Consider the following 14,369-nt stretch of genomic DNA (forward strand, 5'->3'; position numbering starts at 1 on the left):
AAACTCCTTCTATTAAATGTACAATGAAGGACCATTTCTCTGAATCCTGGAGAATCTCAATTTGTTTAGTAGTGACTTTGTCTGAGAGAAAAGCTTCACCAACTCATCTCTTAGTTGTCTCCTAAATTTTTAGTATGTCCAACTATCAATATATTGAATTTTGATCAAAAGTAAAGTAGCTAAATAATTCTGGTAGTGCTTTGTACAGTTTTTTAACTAGAAGAATATTAATAAAACTATGCATTCCATATGTAACAGTTCTTTGAACCAGTGGTTCTCAAAGTCAGAAGACTGTCAGCACCAGTTCTCCAGAGTGTGTTAGAGCGAGGTCTCAGTCCTCACTCTAAAGCTGTGGTAAGCACTCTGGAGTTAGCATTGTGAGTTTTAGCAAGACATCAGGTGATTCTGGTATTTGCTAAAACATTTAGAAATGCTATTTAAAGAATAATCAACCAAAAATGCACCTGTGTCTGTTTTTTTCCTATGTGGTCTTTAGTGTTATATATTCAATATAGCTTTTGTTTTAGTGTTGACAGTGTAATGTATGTAAAATGTTAATTTTTTTCTCCCCAGTCTATTCTTTCTGGCTCTAGTTATTGTATACTGTTTTCTATCTAATGTGTTACTTATTAGCTGTTTCTTATCAATTTATCTTTCTGTACACCGTTATTTCTAATTATCCATACTATATCTGTAAAATATCATCTCTCTAGATCATGTGATATATATTTTGTATGCATACATGGATGTGTGCATATGTGCACCTGTACACATGCATATCAAGGACATCAGATGTGTATTCCTTAATCACTGTCCACATTATTATTGTTGTTATTATTTTACTGTTGTTATTTATGAGGCAAGTTCTCTCACTGAGCCTGAAGTTCACTGTTTTAGCTAAGATTTGCTGGCCAGTCAACTCCCAGGATCTGCATGTATCTGCCTCCCAGTGGTGGGTCTACATGGTCATGGCTGGCTCTTATATAGGTGTTAGGGATTTGAACTCAGAGACTTCTGCTTTTACTCTTAAGTGCTCATACCCACTGAGCCATCTCCCCAGCCTCATCATTTTAGATTTTGATATGGCCATCAATGCTATAAGTTTATCTGATATGCTTAGCACAATTCTTAGAAAAAGTTTTAGACTAGAGAAATAAAAAAAGCAGACATGAAATTCTAATTATATCTCTTTGTTGATTATAATTTTATCGAACTTTTTCTATAAAAGTTTTGTTTATTCACAGAATTAAAGGCAAATATTGAATCTTGCCACATGTCCTACTGGTCTGTTGAAGATTTGTAAGGGCTCATGAAGACTAATGTGCAATGTATTTTATAAACTGGTAGTTTTATTCATGAAGCATGAATCAAGCCTAAATTGAGAGCTCATATAAATAAATATAAATAAAACATCTTTCCCATTTAGACTGATGAAATTCACTTTGGATTTCACATTAGTTAAATTAAAATATGTTTTATTAGGTGCAAGTAGTTTCCAAAGTGCTTTTCCTGGCCCTTCTTGTCCTTGTCCTCTCTAGGGGGGGCTGGTCTAGCAGGTCAGGCAAGGTTTGGATGCTGCCTGTCTGCCAGGTTGTAGAAGAGTAGGAAGGCCAGGGCCAGGTTGTCTATCATGGAAAAGACGACCTGCAGCAACCTTGGCATGAGTCAGCCCTTGTGTAAGGCCACTGATGGCTCTGAGGTTACAGCTTGTCTCAGCTAAACCCCTTCAGCCTTTTGGAAACAATCTGAAAATTCATTTAGAGCAAAGCTTTAAGTGTAAGTGAGTGGTTTTATAAAAGTCAGACAGCTCAGAATGATGGCCTCTGCAGGTGGCTAGAGCCTGCTGTGTCCACAGACTCTGCCACTTTACTTACAGTGTGTCTGTGTAGTTCTAGAAAAGAAGAAAAACAGGTTTAATTTGTGTCCTCCTCTTCTTCCTCCTCTATATCCTCCTCCTCTTCCTTCTCCTCTTCCTTTTTTTTTTTCCTCTAGGTTTAGGGCTTTGTTGTTTATTCTTGGAAGACATAATTACATAAATTCCTCTTTTCTTTTTCTCTTTCTGCCTCTTCTCTCCTCTGTCTCCTCCCCATGGCTATCAGGAAGGGAAAAGTTTAAAGATAAAGAGAGAGGTACAAATTTATATTAAATCTCCAAAATTACCCTCTTAGTGGCTTAGTACATACTGGCTTAGTAGATTCATACAGAAACCGAGGCATCCCAGACATCTGTCAGTCATTTCCAAAATGTTTCTTTGAAGGAGAAACACTAAAACTGAAGCATTCTTATTCTTTTTTCTCCCTCCCTCCCTCCCTCCCTTCTTTCTTTTCTTCCATTCTTTCAGCTGGTATGGACCTGTAGTTTTATCAGTCATATAGCCTGTTTCTAAGGTGGTGGATAATAAACTTGTTAGTACAAATTGGAGCATACTGTATGATAAAATTCATTTATCCTAGGAGTGAGGCATGTTACATCCTTTGTTCTTTTCTTGACTTAATGAATTTATTTGAAAAAATATGTAACAGGTAGTGAAATCATGGTAGAAATTAAATATATAGTCACTGTCTTGAATACCACAATATTTTTATTTGATTAAATTTAACTTCTTAGTTACATCAAGTATTTTAATCCTAGAGAAGGGTCCAGAAGGAATGCATTGTGAGAACTAAAATATTTCTGCCAAAACTTCTTTTCTAAACAAAAGTGAGTTTATCTTTGTCGTCAGACATTATAATTTATAAAGTTATTAAGTCATAAGATGTTACATTCTGCAGAGCTAACCACTGGTTTCATTTTGACTTTTATTTTTGTTTTGTGTGTAGGCATATACACACAACTTTGAATATATGATTATATAAATGGAATAACACTCTGGTTTCCTTACTCTAAGATGTGGTCTAATTACTGGAAACTTCCTATTGTATACAGTATTGTAATGTACACCCAGTGCACTCTTATGTATGATACAGTGCAGATACTTGAACAGTTTAGGATTATTAGGATCAATACCTGGAACTTATTATTGATGCATATTACTAGAAGTTGAGGAAACCGAATTATATTTATATATAGTGTTAAGAGTGTGTGTGTGTAGTGTAGTGTTAAGTGTACTTTTTAGAAAACCTACTTAGTAATGAAAATCAAAACACTGAATGATCTAAAACAACAAGTAGCATTTAGCTAAATACTTAACTGTGTAGTCAGTGTGGCATATTCATTGAGTACTCAACACTGTCAGCTCCTCTGCTAGTTGTTTGAGTTGCAAAGTGAAATAACAGTTCTGTTTGACTGCAAGCCATACCAAAACAGTGAACAGACATTGAAGTATGACCCCACAGGGGTAAATGAAGGGGCTTGAGTACCATATTGGAGTTGAGAGAAATTTTTGTCGAGAATGTGTCCAGGAAGTCAAGATTAAAGAGTGACATATATGAGCTGTTGGCAAACAGGGAGTGGTTGGAGGAAGGCCTTAGGCACCATGATTATGATAGGATCCAGGTACCAATGTGACTTTTAAGTATGTGGAGTAGAGTCTGGAGAGATGGCTCTTGTAGAATACCTGAGTTCAGTTCCCAGCACCCAGATCAGGTGGCTTACAACTGCTATACCCAACACCTTCTCTGGCCTTCCAGGGCACTGCACACATATGAGGCACATACAGATAGACACATACATACGTGAAATAAAATAAAATAATAAACACATGGACTATGTATAAAGGATGAAGCAAGAAATGGAGATGAGAATAAAGGGAGAACCATGTAGTTGTACTCAGCAATTTGGACTTTGAGAATTAAGGCGTGCGAGAGCGAAAACATGAGTCAAACCTGATAAAGATTGATAAGAGTGACCATGCTCTAGTTTGCATACAAAGTCATAGATCTGTGTGGTGACCACAATGCAGAGAAGTGGATGAATTGAGAGAGATCAAGCCTTCCAGTTAGATGTTGACAATTAGATGTTGTCTAACAATTAAAGTTGTCACTATTAGATGAAGAAGAGCACACAAGGACAGTACAGACTGGGGAACCCCTACCAACCCAAGGTGGAGAATGTGGGACTAGAAACACAAAACAAAGTAAATATCCTCCTCTTTCTCCTCATTATCACCACGTAGTTATCTTCAGGAAGGCTTTCATAGAGATGAATTTGATGGCAAACCTGAAGCAGAATGACTTGGGTTTGACCGTGTTCCTGGGCGGCTCAGAAGAAGCTCATACCTTTTTGTCCATCACACATGAAACTGACTTTCAGATAAATGAGGGGCTCAGTGTTTGTTTCTCCATTGAGAGAAAGGCAAGACCAACATCTCCAGACTTAATATGTGAAATCTTAGTGATTTAAGAGGATTGCCTACACACAAGTAAGTCACTTTGCGAAACTGTTGAACTTTGTGGTCTTCTATAAGCCGTTCTGTATTATTTTAATCTATGCTGATAAAAGACCAGGTGGTCAGAAAAAAAATTCCACCTCATCCCTTTTCCCCTCACTTAGTCCATACCATATGTACTGTATTTGAAATTGTTTGTTCACACATTCATTCTTTTACATAATGTGAAAAGCATTTTAGTGTTGGTAAAGAACTCAGTGAGAAATGGAAAATCTTCAGTCATTCTAAAGGTTACTATTTCCAGTGGATATAAACCTCACGATATGACCTCATCTTTTTTATGTGTACGTTGTTTTGTCTAATGTTGTGTTCTCTGGTTTTATTATGTGTGCTATGTTTGGAATGTATTTTTATTCTCACAAAATCTCCCTGCTCTTAAGCCTCTACATTTTCCTTCAGTAGTTCCAGGGTTAGTCTTCTCATACTGTTCCTGGTTTATGCCTGTGTTTATTAAGCACTAACTACATACTGAGTAACTTCCTCAAGATTCTGTAGTAAATGTAGCTGGTTAGATTTTTTTTTTTTTTAGAAATGACTTCGGCTTTTTCCATTAATATTACGTCTAGTGGACTGGAAAGATGGCTCAGTATACAAAGTATTTGCCATGCAAGGATGAGGAACCTCAGAATCCATGTACAAGGTGGGCAGGTGTGGTGGCTGTCTTTAATCCCAGCACCCAGGAGACAGAGGCAGGTGATTTTCTGAGCAAGTTGGCCAGGTAGACCAGCCAGAATTGGTGAGCTCAAGCTCCATGCTCTATGAAAGTGAGCCCACCTGAGTAAACAAAGTAGAGAGATAGACATATTTTTATTCTCTGTTCATGGCCAGGAATGTCCCTTTGGAAAGAACTTCCAAAGTATTCTTTGTCAAAACTTCTTTCCCAACCATACACTGTTACATGCATTTTATTCTCATGGGTCTTTTCTTAAGCCAGAGTCAGTACCTGTAGAGCTACCTCTCAAATGAAGACAGAAATCATAATGGGAAAATTCACTATACAAAAACTTAAATAGAACACTTTTTTGGTTTTTAAGTCTTAGCATCTTTTAGTAAGTATTTGAGAAGTGGGTAAAAGCTTTCATCTAACTACTTTATCTAGTAGTAAACATTATTCTGTTTTAGATCTGACAGCCTTTGGGATGACAGGGAATAGTGGGATGTCCGATGTTAAAAATGTAGTCAAGTCAAAAATTTGTCTCAAAGTCTATCTAACTGCAGGCCGACCACTCTAAGCCTTTCATTATAAAACCAGCTGTTCATGTTTCCTGCTTGTGCCTATGCTAATTAAATAAGTCAGATCCCTGTCTGGAGTTGCCAGCCCCTATCACTCTCTATACATATCTGTCTTATTCCAAACACTGATTAAAATGGGTTGTTTTGTTTATTTGTGTGTGTGTGTGTGTCTTACCACTAACAACACATAGAACCAAGTTTGGAATCACAGTGAGATATCCCTGATTTTCTTTCAAAGTTTATGTATGTATAAGCTACAGTATATTATGGTATTTATGAGTTATGGCAAATCTATATCTCTGCTCCAGCTGATGCTACCATAAGTGTAAAAACTGTGCCATAGTCTTAATACCTATAAAGGGCTTGTATTGAAGTGATTTTATAATTTTTATCAGCAGCCAAGTTATTGTCTCATTATAAACAAATTGATATTGTTGTGATTAAAGCAGCAAACTGAAAGTCATAAAGTTGTACTGTTTGCCTGTTAGCTATTTCCATGTGCTATGAATTCTTCCACTGAGAAATAGCAGGCTTAAGCTAACTTCAAGTGTTAACTCCATGACTCAAGAAGAGCAGTCTATGGTGGACTTATGTTTACTCATCAACTTCCTTAATAAAGACTCTAAGCACATTTATTTATTATCTTATGTCAGAAAGACATGCATTCCTTTTTCTTTTAATTTGACTAAAATTCTTTTAAAGGCAAATCAAAGAATCAGAGCTGGATAATGTTTTTACCTTTAAAGGTATATATTAGTGATGGTCACTGTTTTGAGTTCAGCAACTTCTATTACGATACCTATCATTCCATAAGAAAAGAGCAGGTATAAATTTGTTTTCCCTCTAAGGAACATTCACAATACCTGAAGAAAATGAGAGAAATAGCAAGGGAAAATTAAAGCTAGGCAAATCTACAAGAACATTTCCTTGTATGGGCAGCTCACAGTTGAGAGGAGAATGCATTAAGAACTGGGTGTCTGAGCCAGTGTGTAGCTCTGCCCTGACTCATATTGTTCCTAACCTGTGTCTGTGTCCAAAATGAAGATTCAATTATTTGACATCTTACTATATTTTAGATGAGAAAACTGAGATGAAATAATTTAATTCATAATGGGCTTTACTGTCCTAAGGCCAAAAGATTTGAAATAAAATAACCTACATACAGTAATTATTTACACTTAAATTTTTGATTATATAGCTCAGAATTATTAATGTATATCCTACCCAGAGTGTTCTTGTGTTGATAAAACTAAATGGAAGGATTAATTGCTTTCTTGTATCCAGACAACAATGTTGAGCCTAGATCATATATGTTCAAATGTTTTGTCTAAGATTTAGAATTCTAACATGGATATTAGGTTTCCTATTTTTCTGTTTGTGTCCTGTAGAACCTAATTAAGGTTGCTTACATGAGCATGAGTAGTGAGTTAATTGCTTGAGCAGGAACAGTTTACCAGCTGCTAAACCACTGAAGAATATGTCTCTTCCTACTCAGTAACCCTTAGCTGACTGTCAACTTTTCAGAGGGGTTGGGACTTGGTGGTACCTCCCCATTCGTGATGAATGTTGATGACCCATCTTTGTGCAGTTAACTGTCACTAATGTCACTATCATGACTGTAACAACTAAGAGTCTTATCTAGAAGATACCATTTCAAAGCACTCCTAACCATCCTCATCTTCTGTCATGTTCCCTGGGCCTTTGAGGTGAGTGACAGACGTCTGTCTCAGCACCTTGGCCAGTTCTGAATCTCTGCTTAATTGCTGCCTACTACAACCAGAAGTTTCTCTGATCAAAGTTAAGAGCAGCACTCACCTACAAGTATAAATACAAATATTTCAAGGAGAGTTGGACAGCATGACCATTTAACCAATGAACAATAGTAAGTTCCTCCTAGGGCAGTGGTTCTCAACCTCCCTAATGCTGTGACCCTTTAATACAGTTCTTCATGTTGTAGTGACCCCCAACCATAACATTCTTTTCGTTGCTACCTCATAACTGTAATTTTGCTACTGTTATGAGTTATAATGTAAATATCTGTGTTTTCCCATGGTCTTAGGTGACCCCTGTGAAAAGGCCACAAGGCTCACAACACATAGATGGAAAACTGCTACCCCTAGGGCCTTTCTAGCCATGATTTTTTTTCTTTTCTTTCTTTCTTTCTTTCTTTCTTTCTTTCTTTCTTTCTTTCTTTCTTTCTTTCTTTCTTTCTTCCTTCCTTCCTTCCTTCCTTCCTTCCTTCCTTCCTTTCTTTCTTTCTTTCTTTCTTTCTTTCTTTCTTTTTTTTTAATTGAAATTAGATTCTTCTCTCATACAATATATCCCAACCACAGTTTCCCTCATCCACTCCTCTTTGGTCTACCCCTACCTTGGCTCTCCCTCAGATCCACTTACCCTCTGTTGCCTCCTCAGAAAAGAGCAGGCCTCCAAAGGATGACAGCCAAACAGGACGAAAGGCGAAAGCACTCATAAGGAAAATGAACAAGGCAGCTCAACAGGAAGAAGACATACATGCACTCCCACTGTTAGGGGTCTCACAAAAACAGCAAGCTAACGGACATACGTACAGAGGACCTGGTGCAGACACATGCAGACCCTGTGCTTGCTGCTTTAGTCTCTGTGAATACATATGAGTCCTGCTTGGTTGATTGGGTGGACCATGTTCATATGGTCTCCTTTACCCCCTCTGACTCCTACAGGTTTTTCTCACCCTCTTCCACAAGGTTACCCATCTCGGAGGGGAGAGACCCAATGGAGACCTCCAGTTAGTTAGCCATGAGTTTATTAACAGGTTTACTATACCAAGAATGAGTTCCCTCCTGTGAATAGGCCTAAAATTCAACCAAAGAGCAGTTAATTACCCTCATAAGGGTGACACCACTATTAAACCAATGAGCACACCTTGCCTGGGATATTTATATTCATAGCTGGGAAAAATCATTAATTTTATTTTTCTCCTAGCAGCCTATTATATATTATATAGCCTCTCATAGCACTAAGTAGCCAGCTAGTAGAGAAGGAGCTTCCACTTCTGTTCCAGCTTGATTTGTGTGTGCCTTACAGCCAAAGTATGTGGTCCCTTCAGCAGTGGAATATTATCATCTAGTTCTGGTGGATAACCAAGAGAAATGCAGAAGGAAGCCTGCATTGTTTTGGGGGCCTCTGGAATACCTCTAAGCAACAACTCATAGGAAGGCATCTCATACCTGGCACTGAGATTTCTATTTAATATCTTAGAGCTTCTGAGAGGAATGTTATCTACCCATTCAAAATATCTCCTTCATATTTTAAAGTTAGTGATTTTTCATATATATCCTTAGCATTTTACTAAGTGAATATAGTTGCTTTTTCATATGTATCCTTAGATTTCGCTAATTGAGCTACCTCTCTGGCCCTCACATTAACTTTAAAAGAAAAAAAAAGTGGCAGAGTAGATCTTGGTATGATATTCAGTTTCATTTTATAATTTCTTTAAAAAATCTTACTCCATTAAGTTGCTCCTATAATTTAACAGTCATGAATTGGTTGTGGTATATTTTGATTATAGATGTAATTTCCTTCTAAGTACATGGTAGTGTACTTTTTCATGTTAATCCTTATTTTTTTTTTGCACTGACCTTGTTATAATAGTATGTTCTGAATAGAGCCACAGCTTGAGTGCTGCTTTTTCTGTGAAGTCTGAAAAGATGAAGGTTTTAGTAAACAGCAATAATAAAATAGCAGTATTTTAAGTCACAGAAATTGCATGAACAAAGGGCATGTCTGCCAAAGCTTAAATTTTGCCAAGATAATGATGACTAGTATGTTTTGACTGAAATTTAGAGTAACTGTGTAGTCTACATGGAAGATTAAAGTAGGAGAATGTATATTGAAGCTAGCTCATGAGAGGACTTGAGTGCTTGAGAAAGAAGAGTGCATACTTTATAGAAATTAGTGCATAATTCAGTAGACTTTACATACAACTCAGCTGAATAGGATTGTAGAATTTGACATCTATGTGAAGTTAAACTCAAAGAAGACAGACAGACACAGTGATGTGAAAGGAAAGGTGGAGTTAAGTCAGGAAATGAAACCAAAGTGATCCTGAGACCAGCGTTCTGGTGCCTTTATCAGAACTAGGAAAGAGAGGAAAGGAATTCTATCTTTGTTTTGAGACCAGATCTCTCTGAATACCCCAGGCTAACCTAGAAACTCACTATGTAAAGCAGACAGACCTGGAACTCAAGCTCATGAAGATGCACTTGCTTCTGACTCCTGAATGCTAACATTAAAGGTGGGCACCACCTTGCCTGGCTCACATCCAGCTTTTTTACCCGTGTTCTAGGGGCAGAGCTCAGTTGTCCAGCGAGTACATCAAATACCCTTACCTACTGAATCAATTAACGTTCTTTGCTCTTTCTTTTTACTCTCTGCTTCCTGTTGAGATTTAAAGGTACTGTTTGGATGGCTCTTCCTGCCGGCTCCACATGGCACATTTCTAACAATTGTTTGGGGTCCGGTCCACAGGACTCTAGTGCAATGTCATCTCTCACCTAGCCTGCAGACGTCTGTCACTGAATTTCTAAGTGCTTCAGTCATGTCTTCATTACCTTTTAGTCACACACTGCTTTCTTTCATTATTGTTACACAAGGTTTATGCCCTTTGCAATTCAAGCTCCTCAAAGAGTTTGTGTAGGTGTTGGTATGTTATATTACAAAGAACAGAGACTAGAATTTATAGATTTTTGTTTTAACTTTCTAGTTCCCTCAGTGAGTGTGGTGCACAGTGCCTGTATTACATGTTATTAAGAAGATTGTCATCAGTGAAGTAACTGAATTGAAGAATTTATTGAAGTTAGGTTCCCATCTTTTCTTGCTTACCTTGATTTCTGTGCCTGTATCCAGAATGCTACATGTAAATATTAGATATTGTTGAATAAATTAGTAATCTCTAGTAGGAAGGCCAGATACTGTAGATTTGTTAGATTAAATTATATACATAGAACAGTACAGAATTACTTATTGGTGAATAATGTTATATTCAAACTGTATTAAAATTCAGATGAATATATAATTAAAAACATATCCATTAGGCAAAAAAAAAAAACTTACCATAGACTTAATAACAACAGAAACCATTTATAAAAGTACCTTCTCGGGCTGGTGAGATGGCTCAGTGGTTAAGAGCATTGACTGCTCTTCCAGAGGTCATGAGTTCAAATCCCAGCAACCACATGGTGGCTCACAACCATCTGTAATGATATCTGATGCCCTCTTGTGGGGTGTCTGAAGACAGCTACAGTGTACTTACATATAATAAAAAAAAAAAAAAAGTACCTTCTCTTATTATCCCAACAGAAACTAGACCTTGAGGAGGCTGAGCAGTTGCTTTTTTGGATCCTAAGGCAGGCCCATGGTTTTGGCAGTACATACTGATATATAGTTCGAGATTATAATTTTCATTTTTGTTTTCACAGATTTAAAAATATTTCTTGCCAGTGAATAAGGGGATTATGTTCCAGAGAATGTAAGATTGGCATCCCTAAAATTACACTGTGATCTAAATATTAATTTTTAAAGTTATACTTCATTCCAAGAATTAGGGATTGCAAAAGCATTGACAAATGTGATATTTTACTAGTTTGGTTTTTACAACATTGAAAGTCCTCAAATCACTTGAAAATTTCAACATAGTAAGAAGTTTATAATATTTTGTGTAGATCTATGTTTTTTTGTCTCGCTTTGTCTTTTTTGAGTTTTTAGTCATTTTTGTTCAGTTTATGCTATTTCAACAGTGTGTCTAAATCTATCAGGGATAGAATTTCACTTTTTTGCACTTTCAAATTATGAATAAAATTATTCTCCATGGATACCAAGGATGGCTTTCATTTAAATAATTATAAAATTTTCTTACATGATAAACAGTCCTAAGCAGTAGAGATATTTTACATATCTGACCTACATAGTAAGTACTTTTGAACATTTATTGTGTACTCAGTATCTTATAACTGTCCTTAACTATACGGTAGGAGAACTGAGTCTCAGAGAAGTTAAGTAACTGTTCTGAAATCATCCTCGACTGATAAGTAAGAGTCTACTTTTTGATCCGGTCTACTTAATCCAAGTTAATTTTCTTAATTAACTATGTTCTTTTCTGGTGCAGTGGTGTCTTACATGGTTTAAACTTCCTTAGCTTAATTCTTTATTATACTTCAAATTATCCTCATAGCTGATTTGTCTGGCCTGTAGAAATGCAGCATTTGCTCTTCAACCTGGAAAATAGTCTTAGTCTTCAAGAAACATCCTCTAAATGACTGAATTACTTACCCAACTGAAAACTAGCAGAATAAAAGACAGGACTGTCTAGTGGGTAGAGGAGACTATACAGTTCAGTCACGCTGTCTGAACTAGAAATTTCTAGGATGGTGTCCACAAACTTCAAGAAGGAAGTAATTATGTTATCAGAGGTGTATATAAGAGCCTGAAGTTGGCGTCGAATGTAAGTGCCAAGAGGAAGTATTCTGTGTAATATGTACTTTAACACTGATCCAGTGAACAAAAGAGCAGTCCTGAAGAAGTTTGAAGTCTTTTCTTGAGATAGATAATCTACCATTAGGTACATGAAAGACAGACTTGTTCACAAAACAGGGGAGACATCCTGTTTGTATATGAGAGTGTGTGTTTATATTGAGAAATCTGACAGGCTGTGCGTCTAGGTCAAAGCCCTTGAAATGTGGTTAGGCAGAATTTCAGTACTTCTTAAGAGTAAAATAGGTAACAGATTGGGAAGACTTTATAACAGATATTCAAATACCTTGGATATAAGGTAATATTTTTTTATATGTTGAAAGAAAAATATCTTTAATTTAAATAATCATATTATTTATAATTAATTTTTTTTTTTTACTTTTTTGGGGAGTGGGGGAGAAAGTTTCAAGACAGGGTGTGTGGTGTGTGTGTGTGTGTGTGTGTGTGTTTAGCCTTAACAGTTCTGGAGTCCTATAACTAGCTCTGTAGACCAGGCTGGCCCTGAACAGAGATTCACCTGCCTCTGCCTCCCAAGAGCTGGGATTAAAAGGATGTATCACCACTGTCCAGCTTGTGTTCATAATTTTTTACTGCTTTTATGTTATATCTTATATTTATTTCGTGAGGCATTCTTCGTACTCTATATGGAAATGTGTAATAGTTAGAAAGGTAGGACCAGACTCAAGGGAAAGCGTTCACACTAGATTTGCAAGTAACCTATCTAGGAATGGTATTTGATATCATGAGACTAAAGTGCTACTACATACAGATGAGGAAACTCCAACAAATTTAAGTTAAGAAGAAAAGGAATAACTAAGACAAAGACAATTGGGAAATCTTGATTCCAAAATGCTGATAAATCTGGTTCAGATAGAATTTCAGGAAGGAAGTAGTTAATATCTTTGAATGACAGCAAGACCATCTGGAAAGAAGAAATCTCAGCACAGGCCATTGAATTTGGTTGGTATAGAAACAGTTCAGGAGATGTAAGAGGGATAGATTGCCAGAGATTGCAAAGCAGACTGTATATATAAAGTGCTCTTTCCAGGATGGAGTCCATTTGTAAAGATAATAATCACTTCACATCAAACTGTAGAGAAATTTGAGTTTGTTTGTTTGCTGAATGAATGGGTTAGTGAGTAAGAATGCTTGAAATTGTAGTAGAGGAAAGATAGTTTCTACAGTAGAATGCTAACCATTGGCTCCCAAATCTCACTGTACACTGAAATCGTAAGGGCATTTGTTACAATAGTCATTTGCAAAGCCCCAGACGGCAGCTCATATCTAAGGTTACCCTTCAATGGAGGGTTGTCTCTTATTCCTGAGGGGATAAGGGACAACCTGACCTGTAGTCACAATTACTCTGAGCAGCTATGTCACATCTACAGGGCCAAATGTTTCAAGATAATTAAGAGTTCTGATGAGGACAGTAGTAAAGCGACTATCAGTATAGTATCCAGAATTAATGCAATGTTAATGGGATCAATATAGGTGGGTCATGAAGTATAACTAAGGAAGTGGTTTTGAAGATTTTAAGAGTACTGCAAGCTCAGTTAGAAACAGGACTGAAAATATTTAAGAGGTAGTGAACTTGGATTAGAAAGGATAGTTTAAGGATCTTAAAAGCCAAGTAACATTTTGTGTAGAAAACCAAAAGAACTCAAGCTTGTATATTTATAAGGCCTTTCACTTTGACAAACCTTGTTAGTAAGCACTACAGTGGGAATCAGGACCAATAGGAAGCTTTACACAAAGCAGTGTACTGCCTTTTGACATGGTGACATAACATGATCATATACAAAGTTGATACTCAAGAACTGTGAAATTAAGTTACAAAAAGAAATTGCAAAAATCTCCTAATGTTTTAAGGGTCTTTGAAACTTTGTGTTGAGCTTCATACACAGCTGCCCTTGTCATGTGGGGCTGTGGGCTGATTGGATGTTCCTATAGGGATGGATCAGTGTAGAACTATCTAGGCTTAAGGTTGGCTTGAATAACTTTGGAGATTAGGGTGTGGTGTCTGCTTGATCTTCCAGTCTTCTGTGAGCATCCTTGTTCCTGTCTGGCTTTCCTGTAAATAGAGTGAATACTTGTCTTTTAAGGGTATAATATGTCTAGAATTTGTATTAGTTACTTAGATGTATATTATATTATTTAGTATATTAAATAAATTAAGTATTAAATATATAAGTATATATTTAATAATAAAGGCTAACAGCTTTGGCAAGACTACACCATAGCT

At 36.6% G+C, this 14,369-nt stretch overlaps 1 protein-coding gene across 1 annotated transcript in view; it reads left to right on the top strand.

Annotated features, from left to right (window-relative positions):
• Positions 1-14,369, top strand: part of Cwc27 (CWC27 spliceosome associated cyclophilin) — a 179,098-nt gene that overhangs the window by 86,473 nt on the left and 78,256 nt on the right. The window lies entirely within an intron of this gene.

This window comes from Grammomys surdaster, unplaced genomic scaffold, assembly GCF_004785775.1.
Source record: "Grammomys surdaster isolate TR1022 unplaced genomic scaffold, NIH_TR_1.0 99, whole genome shotgun sequence".
NCBI lineage: Eukaryota > Metazoa > Chordata > Mammalia > Rodentia > Muridae > Grammomys > Grammomys surdaster.